Genomic DNA, 19190 nt, shown 5'->3' with positions numbered 1-19190 from the left:
ACACTCGAGATTATGCTAGCAGTGCGAGTGCTAGTGGCCAGCAGGTGTGTGTGTCCCTTATATTTGCGTCACGCCTGTGGGCGTGCGCTATTTTTCCTGGAAGCAGATTGTTACGCACACTAAACAACAATGTATTACACGCAAGATTATGCAAATCAACACATTGGCGTAATCGTTATTGCATAGGCTAACGTTACATGACAACACAATAGTTATCCCACTTATGTTTGCCTGTGCGTAATCACACGTCACTGAAAGCGCCTGTCCACTTTTTTTTTTATACATGTATATGTGTCCAGTTTTCATCGGACATCTTCTGGGCTGTTCTCATTCATTTACAGACACTCTACTAAATACAGTGATGTTATATTTCATTGAATAAAGCGCTAGATGTGGACAGTTCGTTGAATAATCATGACAGCGCACCCGTGAATAGCGCTTACAGGATGTAAACAATAGAAGTTATATCGATTTTTATACCAGTTTGCATGCTTTTGGACAAATATTTACTATGGAAATCGTGTATTGGACTCTTCCCATGGAAAAAACGTTGATGTCACCATTATACTGCCAAACATTACAGTTCCACGACACAAAAAGGTAAGGACGCCCCCTCCCTTTTGTTGTCTTAGGAAATTGTTCACGGTCATACAGAATAACAAAAAACTACTATAAAGTTATCTTGATTGTATAATGCTTGTACAGGTTGAATCAGCATTCTTGTATCTTTCACACAACTTGATAAATTTCACTCAACTTGATCATTTTACTTGATAAAATGTATTGTAAACAAGCGATCAATGTAAACAATGTCACACGTGAGGCCGTCGCCTTTACGTTCAAGGATCGGGGTTAACCAGCGACTCATCAAAATGAGACAGTCGCCGGGAAACTTCTCCGGGGCTCAGTAGAGGAACGGCCTGAAGCTCTGGGAAAGACACGTTCCACAAAGTGCAAAACAGTCAAAGTTGAGCCAGCAGTTCTTCCGAACAGGTTAGTGGGACCTAGTTCTGTTCTTCCCATCCAGGTGGAAAGGATCTATGCTAAGGCTTTGCTGGATAATGGATCATAAGTCACTCTGCTTTACAGATCTTTCTATGATAAATACTTGAAGCATCTGCCATTGACACCAATCGAAAATTTGGAAGTATGGGGATTGAGCATGCAGCAGTACCCATATGATGGCTGTTTTCTTTAAGGCTGGAGTTTCCAGGATCTGTGGCAGGAGTGGCGGAATCCATAGATGCACTTGTGCTGGTCTGTCCTGATCCTGTCATGAAAGGAGATGTAAATATTCTGGTGGGAACAAATACATCTGTGGTGAAGAAGTTGGTAGAAGCATGCAGAGAGAGAGTGGGACATGATTTTCTTCACACCTTGATTGTCAAATAAAACTTAATTTCTACAAAGAGCAACTTGGAAGTCATGTCAGGTATATGCTGTGCAGCTAAGGAATATAAGTACAAAAGATTCTATGCTCAAAAGACCACAGCAGAGACAGTGATAGTGTTGGAAGACTATAGAGTCGCCCTCGGGGTGAGGCTGTAATACTCAGAGTTAGTATTAATGATCCTGTGTCAGACCAGCGTACACCTGAGAAGGACGGTGAGAGTGTAGAGATGCTAAAGACCTGTGTGCTCATGTGTGATTGAGGTAGTGATAGTAGTTTCTTGACGGGACGCCGTCACCTTATTTCGGGAAGGGAATTACCTCGAGATACTGTAGTATTATATTGTATTATATTCGGGACGGGAATTACCTCGAAGGTACTGTAGTATTGTGGTACTGTAGTATTGTATTGTATTATATTCAGGACGGGAATTACCTCGTGATGATTAAAAGAGGAATGCCCATTGCTCATGTGTTTCCAGTCGAAGTCGTGTCTACAGTCTCTAAACCCAGAGAGCACTGTGGTCAGACTAAATTGAACAAGCATTCATTTAATTTTGGCGATTCCCCTGTCTCTGAACAATGGAAACAGTGGTTGACCAAGAAGATGTTGGAGAGGAAGGATGTTTTCTCATGCGATGAATTTGATGTGGGATGTTCGAAGAGCACCCAACACCACATTAGATTGACCGAGGATAAGCCTTTTCGTGAGCGGTCTCGATGGCTTGCCCCTGCCGACATCGAGGATGTTAGGCAGCACTTAGAGAAGTTGAAGGAGACTGGAATTATTGCAAACTTGCGAAGTCCTTACGCTTCACCGATCGTCATAGTCTGGAAAAAGAACGAGCAGATATGGATGTGTGTGGACTACAGAACACTGAATTGTCACACAATCCCTGACCAATACACCGTTCCCCACATTGAAGATGCTCTGGCCTGCTTAAATGGAAGTCAGTGGTTCAGTGTATTGGACCTTAGGAGTGGATATTATCAGATCCCCCTGAGTGAGGAAGACCAAGAAAAGACTGCTTTCATTTGCCCAGTGGGGTTTTACCAATTCCAACGGATGCCACAAGGGATTTGTGGGGCTCCTTCGATCTTCCAGCGAGTGATGGAAAAGACGGTGGGAGATATGAACCTGTTGGAAGTGTTGGTCTACTTGGATGACCTCATTATCTTCGGACGGACTTTAGAGGAGCACGAAGAGAGGCTACTCAAGGTGTTGGATCAGTTACAGAGCGAAGGACTGAAGCTATCCTTGGACAAGTGTACTTTCTGCCAGACGTCTGTCAGCTATGTTGGACACATAGTGTCTCAAGATGGTGTCTCAACAGACCCCTCAAAAATAGATGCTGTAAAGTCTTGGCCTCGACCGCAAAATGTGTCAGAGCTCCTCTCTTTCTTGGGTTTCTGTGGATACTACAGAAGATTTGTGAAAGATTATTCTAAAGTGTCCTACCCTCTAAATCAGTTGTTGCAAAGGGTGTCTACCTGCCGCAAGCTTGAAAAAGATCAAAGCTGGACCCGACCCAGAACGAGTAGTGTACAAAGCTTCTGATCCATTTGGGAGTAGATGGTCTGATGCTTGTGAAGCTGCTTTTAATGAGTTGAAGGGGAGGCTTACCCAGGCTCCTGTGCTAGTCTTTGCCAACCCTCAGCTTCCGTATGTCCTACATTTTGATGCTTGCTGTGAAGGGTTGGGCGGCGTTCTGTACCAGGACCACGGACGAGGGTTAAGGCCTGTGGCTTTTGTCAGCAGAAGTTTGACGCCTTTTCAGAAGAACTACCCAGTACATACACTTGAGTTCTTGGCGTTAAAGTGGGCGGTTGTTGACAGACTACATGATTACCTGTATGGAGCTAAGTTTGAGGTTCAGACAGACAACAACCCGCTAACTTATGTTCTGACTACAGCCAAGCTGGATGCTGTAGCATATGATTTCAGTCTCAAGTACAGGCCTGGGAGACAAAATATCGATGCTGACGCCTTGTCTCATTGTCCGCAGAGGAGAGTGAAGAACCAGGAGTGGACTATAATATATCATCATCTGGAGAAAGATCCCTGTGTAAGCTGCCAGGGCAAGATAAGTCCAACTGCTGTGTAACTGCCAGCAGGATTGTCATGTTATTGGGAGGATCTCCTAAATCAGTCCCCAGAGCTTACTGTAACTTAGCCACTCTGGATACTTCCATGATTCCAAAACCGAGTTCTGCGGATCTGTCACATGCTCAGCAGGAGGATTCTTTTCTTGGAGAGATATGGAGAGCACTTAAACAAGGAGACCTGTCCAAGATCAGGAAGGAAGCTCACAAGGACCTTTCCTTGATAGTGAGGGAGTGGGACAGATTAGTAATGGAGAATGGCATGATGTATAGGTGCACTCAAGCCCCAGACAAACCTTGCCGTAAGCAGTTGTGCCTGCCCAGGAAGTTCCATGAAGTAGTTCTCAGGTCGCTTCATGATGCTTCTGGACATCTGGGTTTTGACAAGACCTATGGTTTGGTAAGAGAAAGATTTTACTGGCTACGGATGAAGGTTGAGGTGGAGAAGTACTGCCAGACATGTGCCAGATGTGTCCAGAGGAAGACTCTGCCACTGTTATACTTATCCAGTGATGGACCTATGGATCTTGTGTGTATGGATTTCTTATCCATAGAGCCAGACTCTCAGAACATCTGTAATGTCCTCGTCATCACAGGCCACTACACGAGGTATGCACAGGCATTTCCGACTAAGGACCAGAAGGCATCCACAGTTGCAAAGGTTCTGTGGGAGAAATACTTCATTCACTATGGTCTGCCTAGACGGATGCACTCGGACCAGGGACGGGATTTCGAGAGCAGGCTCATCCATGAGTTGTTTGACCTGTTAGGAGTGGAGAAATCCTGGACAACACCGTACCGTCCTCAGGGTGATCCACAACCTGAACGGTTCAACCGGACACTCTTGGACATGTTGGGGACCCTGTGATACTCTGTGATACTGTTTCAAGTCCTGTACGAGACTTAGTAAGTGTGGATCAGAGTGATGTAAATCAAACTATCTCTGATAATGTACCTGAAACTGGTACGAGTGTCAGATCTGGTTCTGTGTTTGGTGCTCTGTGGGACTTTTATGTTGAAGTTTTCTGTGCCTAGTTTCTGTGTTCTCTCCTGTATCCTGTTTCCTGTGGCCAGATTGTAGTTTTGTAGTTTTTTTCCTTTTTCATTAGTCTGCTCCAGCTGTGTCAGTTTACCTTGTTTAGCTCATTAACCCCTCTGTATAAATAGCCCTTGTATTCTCTGGTTCTCTGTCGGTCGTTGTTTGATGTCATGCAGGTGTCTGTGGTTCCTGTGTTATTTTGTTCCTGATTTATGCTTGAATTGTTTATCATTGTTTATCATCATGCTTTCCATTAAATTCTCCCTGCATTTGGATCTTCACCTCTGCCTGCCGTCTTTAATTCCTCCATTCTATGACAGAACGACCGACCATACCAAATGGATCCAGGAGGGAGATTAACACATCTCCGTCAAGGATAGAAGAGCACTGAGGACTATGTGCTGGAATTTATCAGTTTGGCACGTTTGACTAAGATGGATGAAGTTTGCCTGATGATCTTCTTTCGGGGGGGATTATCAGAGCCGCTCCGTTCACGCATGCCACTATGGGACCCTAACTGGACGTTGGAATGCTACATAGGTCTTGCTCTGGAACTGAGCGGCTCAGTATTGACTGAGGGAGTCAATACATTAGCACTCATGCCAGAGTCTTCAACCGTCCTGGACACCAAGTCACAGTTCCTAGTAGCTGGGATCGTTGCCGATGAAGACAATAGGGCGGTCCATAGATATTTAAGACTGGCATTGAATCTGGAGGACACACCGCTTTGTTCGGTGCGAGCGGCTGGCGTCTCTGCTATTGGGTCAAGACTGGGAACTCCATCAAAGATGGCCGCTATGCCTGAGTCTCGAGCCCGTGAGTCCGCTCCAGAGCCCGCTCCAGCCCGTGAGTCCGCTCCAGAGCCCGCTCCAGCCCGTGAGTCCGCTCCAGAGCCCGCTCCAGCCTGTGAGTCCGCTCCAGAGCCCGAGGAGGTAGGCACAGAGCCACCGCCTCACCCACATAAACGGAGGAAGAGGAGGAAGAAGGCTTCCTCCATCCCTCAAGGCCCAGTGGCCTTCCCAGAGCTCGCTGTAGGTCCGAAGGCCTTCCCAGAGCAGCTCGCGGTAGGCCCGGAGGCCTTCCCAGAGCCTGCTGTAGGCCCGGAGGCCACCCCAGAGGCCGTTCTTGTGCCTCCAAAGCGCCATGCCCTGCCGGCGCCACCCAAGCGCCTTGCCCTGCCGGCGCCACCCAAGCGCCATGCCCTGCCGGCGCCACCCAAGCGCCATGCCCTGCCGGCTCCACCCAAGCGGCAAGCCCTGCCGGCGCCACCCAAGCGCCATGCCCTGCCGGCGCCACCCAAGCGCCTTGCCCTGCCGGCGCCACCCAAGCGCCATGCCCTGCCGGCGCCACCCAGGCGCCATGCCCTGCCGGCGCCACCCAGGCGCCTTGCCCTGCCGGCTCCACCCAGGCGCCTTGCCCTGCCGGCTCCACCCAGGCGCCTTGCCCTGCCGGCGCCACCCAGGCGCCATGCCCTGTCAGTGCTGTCCTTGATGCTGGTCGAGCGGGCTCCACCCATTCCTCCAGCACCGCCCTGGCCGTCAGCCAAGATGCCAGACCTGCTGGAGCCTGCCTGGTCCATGCCTCCAGCGCCAGCCTGGCCCTCAGCCAGGACTCCAGACCAGCTGAAGCCCCCTTGGTCTGTCCCTCCAGTCCCACCCTGGTTTTCTGCCAGGACTTTAGGCCTGATGGAGCCTCCCTGGTCTGTCCCTCCAGTCCCACCCTGGTTTTCTGCCAGGACTTTAGGCCTGATGGAGCCTCCCTGGTCTGTCCCTCCGGTCCCGCCCTGGTTTCTTGCTGGGGTTCCCGATTGGCCTGCGCCACCCAGGCCACCTGACCAGTTTGCACCACACTGGGCACCGGATCTGCTGGCTCAGTCCTGGCTACCTGAACCGCCCCAGTCCCCAACCTGCTTCCAATCTGCGTTCCTAACCCTCCATCCCTCCCCCGTTCCGCCACCGCTTCACCTCCCTCCAGGACCGTTTGTGGAGCGTCTGGAAGCCGCTCCTTTGAGGGGGGGTAGTGTCAGATCTGGTTCTGTGTTTGGTGCTCTGTGGGACTTTTATGTTGAAGTTTTCTGTGCCTAGTTTCTGTGTTCTCTCCTGTATCCTGTTTCCTGTGGCCAGATTGTAGTTTTGTAGTTTTTTTCCTTTTTCATTAGTCTACTCCAGCTGTGTCAGTTTACCTTGTTTAGCTCATTAACCCCTCTGTATAAATAGCCCTTGTATTCTCTGGTTCTCTGTCGGTCGTTGTTTGATGTCATGCAGGTGTCTGTGGTTCCTGTGTTATTTTGTTCCTGATTTATGCTTGAATTGTTTATTTCCATTAAATTCTCCCTGCATTTGGATCTTCACCTCTGCCTGCCGTCTTTAATTCCTCCATTCTATGACAACGAGGTCTCAAAGAGAGAGAATTGTGCCTAAGAGGTTTACATATGATACTCTTGGGGTTCCTAAATTTGAGCCTGTCCTCGCTCAAACAAAAGCTGTAAACCCTGTTAGATACTGTTCTTCTGCATATTTGTGGATGAACATGCCCTCAAAAAGGTTGAGTACCTGTGCAGTTACTTTAAGCCCAAGACAAGTAAATTAAGTCATGGCTGTTCAAAGGTTGACTCATAAGTGATAATATCTTGCTCGTTTACTTTGGGTAATATGTGCTGTGCATATGTGATTGTTTAACATATTGAATTGTAACTGTACCAAAAATGGGTTTCTATGGTGATACAAATTTCATTATTGTGTTTTCTTTTATGTTTTCCCCTCGTTATGAGGACATAACGATTCTTGGTGGGGGGAGAGTGTAGATACCCTGAACAAATATATATCTATACCTGTTTTTTTTCTATTTGGGTTTGAAATGATACACACATATGCTGACAACATGTTAATTGACTTTGTTTATACAGCAACATGTTGTTAAACTGTAAAGAGAAGGATGCCATGGTTTCAACTCTCAAAATGAAAGCACATGCTGAAAAAAAACATTATTAAATCAAGATACATTTACTTGAGATGCAAAATTACATGATATAACGTCTTCATCTTTGATGAATAAAATGATGAATAAGAGTGAACAATAGGCTTTAAAATTACTTAAAATGCATATATAATAACAAAGAGGCAATAATTATTGATTCAAATAAAGTATTGAAAGCAAGTAATCATTTGGTTTTATTGAAACAAGTCAAAAATACTTAGTAAGAAAATAATTTTTTGCATGCTTGACCGTCTTTGATTCAACTAACCAGGAAGAGGTATCTCTCCATGGACGAGGTGTTTCTGGCGGCCAGCTTTAGGATCTGTCCTTCTTTAATGAGCTCGTTGGACGGGTTAACAATGTCCTCCTCGCATCCCAGCATCTCATAGATCTCCATGAGCTTCTTCAGGTTCTCCTGGAAAACATGCAGTGAACTTTTGGGTATAAAACAAATTAAGGCTTTATATAGAGCAAAACATTAACAGCTTATCGTTGGTTAGCTGGTGTTTTAACTCCATGCAAGCTTCCTTGGCTATTTTCATGTTGAAATGCCATAAAAGAGTAATTTACAACCAACATTAACAATGAGCAATATATTTGTTACAGTATTTCACAATCTTAGTTAATGCTACAGTTGTTAATAAAAATACATTGTTAGTTAATGTTAACTCGGATCAATTAAATAATATTAACACAGATACTACTTTTGATTTTAGTAAAATATTAGTAAATATTGAAATTAACATTACGATTAATAAATGCTTTAGAGTTATTGTTTATTGTTAGTTCATGTTAGCTAATGTTAATTAATAGAAACTTGTTGTAAAGTGTTACTAAGGTTTTTAAAGATTGCTTTGGATAAAAACTCTAAAATGGATTAATATTTAATGCTGTTAACATTTTTTTTCAAAGTGCTAGACTATTTGTCTAAAAAAAAAAGAAAATTATATATATATATATATATATATATATATATATATATATATATATATATATATATGAGACCTGTTTCTAAAAGAGTTTTTAAATGTGTGTTTATAATAATGCAAGAACTGCATTTTATTGTGTTTTCTGAGAGCGTTATTTTGTGTGGTCGCGAAAAAATGGCGGCAGCATCAGCAGGCCGAGATCGGAAAAATAGTAGTCGGAAGTTTACGGAAAAAACAAGTCGAGGTGGAAATATCTTTTGTGAGGCGGTTGAGCACGACTGTTCTGTGAATGGATCAGAGGTAGGTAATGCTAGTTGGGCTGATATGGATTGTAATGATGAGAGGGATGAGGAGAATGAGGGGGAAGTAGGGAGATGGATGCAAATTAATCAAAATAAAGGGAGTAAAAGAGTTAGAAGTGATAATGAAGAGAAATCGGAAAATGAAGATGACGACATAGAGGGAAATCAAAGAGAAAGACCTGTCAAGTACACAATCATAGTAAGATTTAATGAGAAATCACAGAGGTGACATGAAGAAAATTAACCCATTTACGTTGACAAGCAGCCTTGGCGAATAAAGTGGGAGAAATAATATATGCAAAGGTGTTAAATGATGGTAATCTACTGATAAGGTGTGCAAATGAAAATCAAGTTGAGAAAGCTCTTAAAATGAAAGAGATAGGGAAAATTAAGGTGGAAAGCTCAGGGAAATTGGGAGGGAAAAATGAGGCTGGAAGTAAAGGAGTCATCACAGGAGTGCCAATGAGTGTAGGAATGGAGGAATTCAAGAAGAATATCAAAGGAGGGAAAGTAATAAAAGCTCAAAGGTTGAAAACGACAAGAGAAGGAGTAAAAAAGGAAAGTGAAACAGTATTGATTGAATTTGAGGAAGACAATATGCCAAAGAAGGTGTTCCTGGGTTTTTTGAGTTACCCAGTGAGAGTTTATGTTCCAAAACCATTGAGATGTTTTAACTGTCAAAGGTTTGGTCATATAGCTAGGAACTGTAAAGAACAGAGAAGATGTGCAAGGTGTGGGGGGGATCATGAATATGGAATGTGTGGAGCAGGGGTGCAACCAAAGTGCTGTAATTGTGGTGGAGCTCATAATGTAGCTTACGGAGGTTGTGAGATTATGAAACGGGAGAATGAAATCCAGAAAACAAAAGTAGAAAGAAAGATTACCTATGCTGAAGCAGCAAGTATGGTAAACGGAAAGAACAAAGGTATTATCAGTCAAGGGGCAATCAGGAACCAAGAGCAGGAAAAAAGATCAAATGAAAGGGTGTACGTGGATAAAAGAGACTTGGTTACATTCATTGCAGGTGTTATTAATAGCACTGCGGATGTTAAATCTAAAAACGACAAAATTCAGCTAGTAGTTAAAGCAGCGGTGAACCATCTTGGATTAATAGGACTGACGTGGGAAGAGGTGAGGGAGAACCTTGCCATTCAGTCAAGTCAGGATGCACCATGGATTGGTTAATCTTAATTATGGTAATTCTCCTACAATGGAATGCCAGGAGTTTACTGGCTAATGGTCAGGAATTCAAACACTTCATTAAAACATTGGCAGTGAAACCAGACATTATCTGTATTCAAGAAACATGGCTGAAACCAAACATAGACTTTATAATTTATGGATATTTAGGGATAAGGAAAGACAGAGATCTTGGAAAAGGCGGAGGTTGCGCTACTTTTATTAAACAAGGAATTTCATATAGACAACTGGGTGTGGGAGATGATCAGGAATGCATAATGGTGGAAATATGGGATAAGGGGGAGGAAATGGTCATAATAAATTATTACAATCCCTGCAAAAGTTTGGATCTGAGTAAACTATTGACAATACAAGGTCAAGACAAAAATAAAGTGATATGGTGTGCAGACTTTAATGCTCACAGCACAGTGTGGGGAGGTTATCATACTGACTCAAATGGAAGGGTAATTGAAGAGCTGATGGAGGATAGGAATTTAGTGTGTATGAATGATGGTAGAGGTACGAGAATTAATGTAAATACAGGGAAAGAATCAGCAATAGATCTTACCTTAGTATCTAATACACTAGCTGGCTTTGGTAACTGGGAGGTTTGGACAGGTGATACAATTGGTAGTGATCACTACCCAGTGGTTTGTTCAATTGGAGAAAGAGGGGAAGAAAGACCAGGTGATGGAAGTCCGAAGTGGATATTTGAGAAGGCAGATTGGGACAAGTTCCAGGTATTGAGTGAGGAGGCGATAATAAGGGTGGAGGTATCTGAAGATGTTGATGAATTGAATAATCAGTTTACATCAGCAATTATAATAGCAGCAGAGAGTTCTATTCCAAAAAGTAAAAATAGGAGGAAGAGAAAATTGGTACCATGGTGGACAGAGGAATGTCAGCAGGCAGTAAGGGGTAGGAATAAAGCATTCAGATTAGTCAAAAGAACCCATAATATGCAACATTTAATCCAGTACAAGAAAGCTCAGGCTGTAGTGAGAAGAACAGTACGACAGGCTAAGAGGGCTAGCTGGAGGACTTTTTGTGATGGGATAGGTAGAACAACTCCAGTGGGTGAAGTATGGGGAATGATAAAGAGGATGGGAGGTGATAGAAGGGAATGGGAATATCCGGTTATAGTAACTGAGGAAGGTTTAGCAGTATCAAACAGGGAAAAAGCAGAGAGTATGGTCAAAGCATTTGGTAGGGTACATAGTTCAGAAAACTTATCAGAGGAAGAAAGAAGGAGAAGAGAGTGGAAAATAAGTCAATATCCAGGGATATTAGAAAGGAAGGAGAGAGTAGATAGTGTAATTGATGAATTTTTTACAATGGAAGAAATGAAGAGAGCAATAAAAATGTCAAGATCATCATCACCGGGGAAAGATAAGGTATGCTATGTGATGTTAAAGCATTTAGGAGAAAGTGCACTTTTGAAATTGTTGCATCTGTATAATAGAGTCTGGGAAGAGGGAAGATTGCCAAAAACATGGAAAGAAGCAGTTGTAATTCCGATAAGGAAACCTGGCAAGGATCCATCAAAACCCATCAGTTATAGACCAATAGCATTAACCTCTAATTTATGCAAAATAATGGAAAGAATGATAACAGAAAGGTTGTCATATGAGCTTGAGAAGAAGGGAAAGATAGCAAATTATCAGAGTGGGTTTAGGAAAGGTAGGAGTACTATGGATGCAGTTGTTAGACTTGAAAATGAAATAAGGAAAGCCCAGGAAAATAAAGAGGCGGTAATTGCAGTATTTTTGGATATAGAAAAAGCTTACGATATGATGTGGAAGGAAGGAGTTCTAATTAAGTTACATAAGTTGGGAATTGGAGGGAGAGTTTTCAATTGGATAAAAGATTTTTTGTGTCAAAGGAATATCCAAGTAAGAATAGGGTCAGAATTGTCAGATCAGTATACTGTGGAAAATGGTACACCTCAAGGTAGTGTAGTAAGCCCACTACTATTCATAATAATGATTAACGATATCTTTTTAAAGATTCCAGCAGATATAGGTAGATCACTTTTTGCAGATGATGGGGCTCTGTGGAAGAGGGGGAGAAATATGGGTTATGTAGTTGGGAAAGTGCAAGGAGCTGTGGATAAAGTGGTGGAATGGGGGAAAGAATGGGGATGTAGATTCTCAGTGGAAAAAACCCAAAGTGTTTTCTTTACTAATAAAAGAATAGATGAAAGATTGAAAATAAGGATGTATGGAAAAGAAATAGAAAGAGTAGGAACATTCAAATTCTTGGGGGTACTTTTTGATTCGCGTTTAACATGGGCAGATCATATAAGAAGAATAGTGGAAAAAAGTAAAAAAGTAATAAATGTAATGAGATGCTTGACTGGTAGAGAATGGGGGGCAAGTTGCCAAGCACTGAAAAGAATTTATGTGGCCCTGATAAGATCTACGGTGGACTATGGTAGTATAGTGTATTCTTCCGCAGCTAGATCCCATTTAAAACATTTGGATGTGATTCAGGCTCAGGCGTTGAGATTGTGTAGTGGAGCTTTTAAGACATCACCTGTCTCAGCTATTCAGGTAGAGGTAGGAGAGATGCCACTGGAGCTAAGGAGACGGCATATAATAGCAAATTACTGGGTTAACTTGCAGGGGCATAATGACTCGCACCCCACAAAAGAAGTGCTGAAGGAAAGCTGGAGGAAAGAGGGAAGTAAAAAGGATAGCTTTGGTTATATGGGGAACAAAACAGCAAAAGAACTTGGGGTATCTGATTTGAATATCAGCTCTTCAATAGTACATCCAGTCATAGCCCCATGGAAGATGAGATGTCCAGAGGTAGATTGGTATTTATTAGAAGTGAAAAGGAAAGAAGAAAGTGCTGATCTGGTTGGGGTGTTTAATGATTATATTACTGGAGTATATAAAAATTTTACTCAAATATATACAGATGGCACTAAGAACCCTGAAACAGGGGTAACAGGAATGGGTGTGGTGGTTCCAGCAAGAGGAATTGAAGTCAATAGAAGAACATCTAATAATTTAGCAGTATGTACAGTGGAGATGGTTGCAGTTTTAGTTGCTTTGCGTTGGGTGGAAAAAGCAAAAATTGACAAAGTCATAATATGTTCAGACTCAGCTTCTGCTCTAGTTAGTTTAACATCGTTCCATTCAAGTCGACAGGATATTTTATTTGAAATTCTCTATTCAGTCACAAGAATTACACACCAAGGTGGACTGGTTATATTTTTATGGGTTCCGGCACACATAGGAGTGGAGGGTAATGAAAAAGTAGACAAGGTTGCAAAGAAGGCACTAAAGAAAGAAAATGTAGAAATGCAAATAAGAATCAGTAAAGCGGAAGTAAAATGTATAATCTGGGAAAAAATTAACCAAAAATGGCAAGAAATGTGGGATAGTGAGGGGAAAGGGAGACATTTATACTATATCCAAAAGAGTATTAAAGTAAATAAGGTAGGAGGTAGAGATAGAAAAGAGGAAACTGCAAGACTGCTGAAACAACATCACTTGGCACTAATGTAAAATTCTGGACAACAGAATCAGCATGAGTGAATTTGTCAGTACCACTCACTGCCTGCCTAAAAGCATTTTGAACAGAGGCATCAGACATCTCTTTCATATTGCACCTAAGATGATCAAACGATTCATTCAGCAACCTGTGTCCCACGTTCACAAAAGGCACACGGCTTAAAGCATCAGCAACTGAATTCTGAGAACCTGGGACATACTTAATGTCGAAATCATAGCTGGCTAACTTCGCCACCCATTCGCTGCTCGCAACAGTCCAATTTTGGCTTCGTCATGATATGGGTCAGCGGATTATTATCAGTGCAGACAGTGAATTTATTACCTCTTAGCCAATGGCTAAACTTGTCGCACACTGCCCATTTTAAAGCCAGAAATTCTAGTCTATGAGCAGGATAGTTTCTCTGAGACCTAGACAGCGATTTACTAGCGAATGCAATAGGCCTGGCAATAGTGTCTGTTGCACTTGGGAAAGAACAGCCCCAAGGCCATCCAACGAAGCATCAGTGGAAAGCATAAAAGGCTGATCAAAGTTTGGATGTGCCAGAACCACACTATTAAGCAAGGACGATTTCAGCATCTCAAAGGCTCTAACATGGTCATCAGTCCAGTGTTCACGACTCCGCTTATGGCCCTGTGAAGATCGCTTCAACCTCCAACCACCTTTAGATTTTCTTGTCTGTCCTGCAAGCAACTCAAAGAGAGGTCTAGCAATGGATGAGTACTTGGGTATGAAATGTTGATAATAATTTACCTTGCCAAGAAATGATCTTATATGTTTTTGACTCGGAGTCACGCCATCCTGTTCCATCAGATCAGTGCAAGTCATTCTTGCAATGCTCTCTACTTTACAAGGGTCAGTAGAGACACCCGTCTCATCAACTATGTGTCCTAGAAACTTAACTGACTTCCTGAGAAAAAAACATTTCTTTGGTGACAGCTTCAAGTTGTGTCCACGCAATCTACTAAAGACCATTTCTAGCCGCTCCAAAGCAGTCTTCTCATTAGGGGCAAAAACAAGAAGATCATCAAGATAACAGAGTAGGCTTAAGAAATTCTGATCACCAAAAATTGCTGTCATCATTCTCATAAAACTACCAGGACTATTACATAACCCCTGTGGAAGACGGTTATATTCGTACAGCCCCATCGGGGTCGTGAAAGCTGAATATTTCCTGTCATCAACATGCAAGGGCATATTGTAAAACCCCGATGTGAGATCCATGGTGCTGAACAAACAATTGCCACCTAGTGCAGCCAAGCAATCCGCTTGGTGGGGAAGCGGGTATGCATCTTTGGATGTTCTTTTATTCAGCCACCGAAAATCAGTGCAGATGCAGGTCCCCATTCTTTTTCCAAACCAGCACCAGTGGAGAGGCAAATTCACTGGTTGACTTTCGAATTATATCTCTCTCCTCCATCTCATTAAGTACTTTGCAAAGAACCTGATAATGACTCGGAGGCACTCTCCGGTACGGCAAGCGAAAGGGTCTGGTATCAGTAAGGTGAATTCTGTGCATGAATCCCTCAGCCTTACCACAATCAAGATGATGGCGGGAGAAAATATCCTCATACCGCAAAACAAGATCCAGAAGTTGTTTCTTACAACCTACAGGAACCTCACATGAGTTAATGTCCAGCTCACCCAGACCAACACGTAGCAGCTGCTCATTTAACTCATTTACCCCTCCACCCTGGCTTGATGTGGAGTCAGTCACCTGAGAATAGCTCAACAGAGGGACATCTTTACTGATAGGTACGACATCTTCCATATCTTCAAGTGCCACACATGGAAACACATCAGCAATCTTTGCATTGCGTCTCAGCAGTATTTGCTGATGAGACATGTTAATGAGCTTCAGTGGTATCCACCCATCACCCCACAAAGGAGTGACAAGTCTAGCCACTAATACATGTCTGGGAGCTGACCTGGAAGTGGTAGGTTCGGTTATCACAGTACTACCTGGCGAAATAGCAGTAGACTTATCCAACTTTCCCCACAGCAGGTATTCACGGCCGGGTTCTAGGCACACTGCCGCAGTACATCTGACTGTTCCAATCTTATCTGGAATTTCCCCACCCTTCCAACGTTCCACTCCTGCTAACATAGAAAGAAACTGTTCAGATTCTAAATCAGCATTCAAACATGGATGAGACAATGCTTTCCAGTAGGCAGGACAACGCTTAGACTGATGGATCACATGTTTGATTACATTTGTCCCTATTATAAGGTCATCCAGTTGGCCATGAACAACCAGAGTAGGAACAATGATCTTACAGCCATACACTTCCATTTCAACATCATAAGCAGATTTAGGCTTTACTCGACTGCCACCACAGCCTATCAGAAATACATTAAAATTGGACTCATTCTCTTTTTTCAACACACCAGCATCGAAGAGTTTGGCCTCTGCATTTTCACTCATTGTACAAGCCATCGAACCGCTATCGAGCATGCCACCAAGAGTTAACTTGTTCCCCACGATGACTGGTGTGTAAAACAAACTGTTGCTTCTGCATATTGTGTTGGTGTTCTGTACAATTACATTTTCAGTTGAATCACGAAAGTCTTTGGGCAGCGTAGTCGCAGCTTCAACATCAACATCAGTCATATGGGAGTTGCTACCTAGACCCGTACACCCCCCCACCATATATGGGTCAATTAGTTTCCCCCAGTCTGACTGCGCTGGGCAGGCACTCTGCGTGGACACGTATTGTGTGTGTGACCTGAAGAAAAACAAGAGAAACATAGCCTCTCTCTAAGACAGTGAGTTTTGGTGGAATGGGTTCGTGCTTTACAGACATCACATATTCTCACTCCATCGCCCTGTCTAAAATCAGCACTGTGTGAAATATGAGCATTGCTATTTTGCGCCACTTTCTCGAGCACTTGTTCAAGCATACTCATCATTCGGCTAAAGATTTCCCCATCTGGCTTCCGCACATTTTGTGCCATGGAGGTGACTGTGTCAGTACAATGAGCACCACCTAGCTGACTTTGTGTAGGTAGAGGAACGTTGGAACAGCTTGTCTGTGTATTAGATTCACAAAGTTCAAATGACTGTGGTGGGTCATTGCACTGGACGACAGCAGCAAGGTTTCGAAGATGAGGACTAGCATGTCTCAATGGTGCTCTTTTTTCTCTCTGGTAATCATCCAGCCTCCGCTGGATGTCTCTCGCATTCCACTCATCAATTGACTTGCATTTAAAAAGGCATGACAACTCAGGGTCAGGGCAGTGTTTCACGAACATACGCGCCACTTCCATGCTAAAGTTACCCATAACTCTACCCTGTCTGCGCAACCCTTCTTCAGCCAAATCAGCTGCTTTGTTAAGTCTAATCCAGTAATCAACTGGATTTTCTTTTGGCTCTGGACATGTGGAATAAAAATCAGCCAGAGGCAAACACGAAGAAGCATCGCTGAAGTATTTGAGCAGTATGGAATAGATAATTTCAGGGTTGCGTACCACATCCAGAGAAATCACTCCTCAACCCAATTTTCACGATGTCCCTCGCTTTGCCCATTAGTCTCGAAAGTATCTCGTCAGCTTGATCGGATACTGGGCACTTCTGTTTATTTAGTTGGGATTTTGTCAACTCAATCCAATCACAGACAGAGTATTTATCAGAACCGTCACCTTTAAACATCACTGGTTCCCTGTCTGCTTTAACATGTACTGTGACCTGAGGCGTATCTTGTCTGACAAAATCAGAGCCCACATGTCTGCTGTTTTGCGAGTTACAATTAGCATTTATAACTCCAGTCTCAGCAAGTCTTGCCATGATCGAATCACCTATTTGGGTTCCAAGTCTACCCATCATATCTGTCAACTGTTGCAACGCATGTTCTGTATTATCAGCTCTTGGAGTGGAAACAAAAGGCCCATCCCCCAAAGATGGCCTCATTGTCGGATTAGTCGTGGTATGACCACGCCCTATACCCCTTTCACTATCACTCATAGACTGAAGATTTCCAATCTCTCCACAAAATGACTCGCTGCGTGGCAAGCCACTATTATTCAACCCAGGAAGCAAAACACCTCTCCCTCTAGGGATAAATGGGCTAGTAGAATCATAATCTGAAGGAAATTTCTCAGCCATTATTTCAAAATGGATGAGAGGGGATAAAAACAAATATATATATACAAAAAGAAAGGGAAAAAAAACAAATATATATATATATATATATATATATATATATATATATGCTCACAAATAAAAACTAAATTAACACTAACCTGTATAAACAGATTAAGTTAGATCACTAATGCATTGTGATTTGAATCCTAAATTCAAATTGAGTCTGAAATTCAAAGAGTCCAAAGTTCAAAATAAGTCAAATGTTCAAAATGATTCAAGTTCAAAATGAGTCAAATGTTCAAATTAATTCAAGTTCAAAATGAGTCCAAAGTTCAAAATGAGTCAAATGTTCATAATGATTCAAGTTCAAAATGAGTCCAAAGTTCAAAATGAGTCAAATGTTCATAATGATTCAAGTTCAAAATGAGTCCAAAGTTCAAAATGAAATGATTCAAGTTCAAAATGAGTCAAATGTTCATCAAATGTTTCACTTGACTTAAAATAAAATTAAAATAAAAATAAACTAAAAAAAAAGTCACGGCACCAGTGTAAAGCCGCCTTTCCACTGCACACGACAAACGACAGCTGTTGGACCGGAAGTCATTCGTTTCCAACGGAGAGTAGTACGGGGGCTGCGTGGAGTTCCGATCATATGCGAATGCGGAAATTTCGGATCCGATTTGAGCTTCGGATGCGTTGAAATATTTGAACTTCTGCAGCTAGACCGTATGCGACCGGCCGACCGGATATGATGTATTCTAATCAAAACTTATGAGCGTGAAGTTATAATTACCAATATTTTAACACTTTAATGTTATTCTGTAAACACTATTTATTTCAAATGGTGGTTATTAATAATTATGTCAAAAAAGAAGATATTTTATGATTATTAAATCAATTTTTTACGTATTAGCTCTATAAAATCTACTAGTATGTTTTTTTATTTTAGATGTATTGAGGGTCATTTGCTTTGTATGGATACATGTTCATACATGCATTAACGTTACAATCATTAAAATCGTTCAGATTACCATTGTGGTTGCTGGGTTGGAATAAGCCGAGGGTAACGGTTGCTTTACCAATTTCAAGGTTCCGTGCGACTGCCGCTAGGGGGGCGAAATGCGACAATCGGATGCAAATGTCGTGTGCAGTGGAAAGGCGGCTTAACGCTTCTCATCCGACAGCACGTGAATCACAGGCGGACACAGAGAACTGCGTTTCATGCGATGTTTACTGTAACACAACAAGGAGAAACATATATCCTTTTTCGACAGTGGGTATTTACACTCATGCATCACCTCTCAGCATCGGATAAACTTCTCTGCTGTTGTTTTAAACAAACAACTGAACGTGACGCAGCACGCATCTGTCTCAATAGAACAGTTTTAACAGTCAAGATTCAAACAAATAAACATACCTGTAACACAACAAGGAGAAACATATATCCTTTTTCGACAGTGGGCATTTACACTCATGCATCTAAAACAGCAAAAGAAATGAGAGATTCACTTGCGTTTGATTCAACAAGATGGAGTCAGTCATGCAACGCACATGGTGAACAAATTGCATCTAAACTCTACAAAGTTCATCAAATACAATCACAATCACTTAACATATTGTTTCACAATATCACTGAACTTCAATCTTAATATTATTTGTGAAATTAACAAATA

General features: G+C 42.5%; 1 long non-coding RNA gene across 1 annotated transcript; it reads right to left on the bottom strand.

Annotated features, from left to right (window-relative positions):
• Nucleotides 1-7431: 7431 nt before the first annotated feature.
• On the bottom strand, nucleotides 7432-18993 carry LOC125246391. The gene is made up of 3 exons (XR_007179837.1): nucleotides 18935-18993; nucleotides 7776-7922; nucleotides 7432-7451 (listed from the first exon to the last, which is right to left on the bottom strand). It is a non-coding gene; the product is annotated as an uncharacterized LOC125246391 (long non-coding RNA).
• Between the last annotated feature and the right edge of the window lie 197 nt (nucleotides 18994-19190).

Source organism: Megalobrama amblycephala, linkage group LG14, assembly GCF_018812025.1.
Source record: "Megalobrama amblycephala isolate DHTTF-2021 linkage group LG14, ASM1881202v1, whole genome shotgun sequence".
Classification (NCBI taxonomy): Eukaryota; Metazoa; Chordata; class Actinopteri; order Cypriniformes; family Xenocyprididae; genus Megalobrama; species Megalobrama amblycephala.
This window is presented reverse-complemented; position numbering and strand designations above follow the sequence as displayed.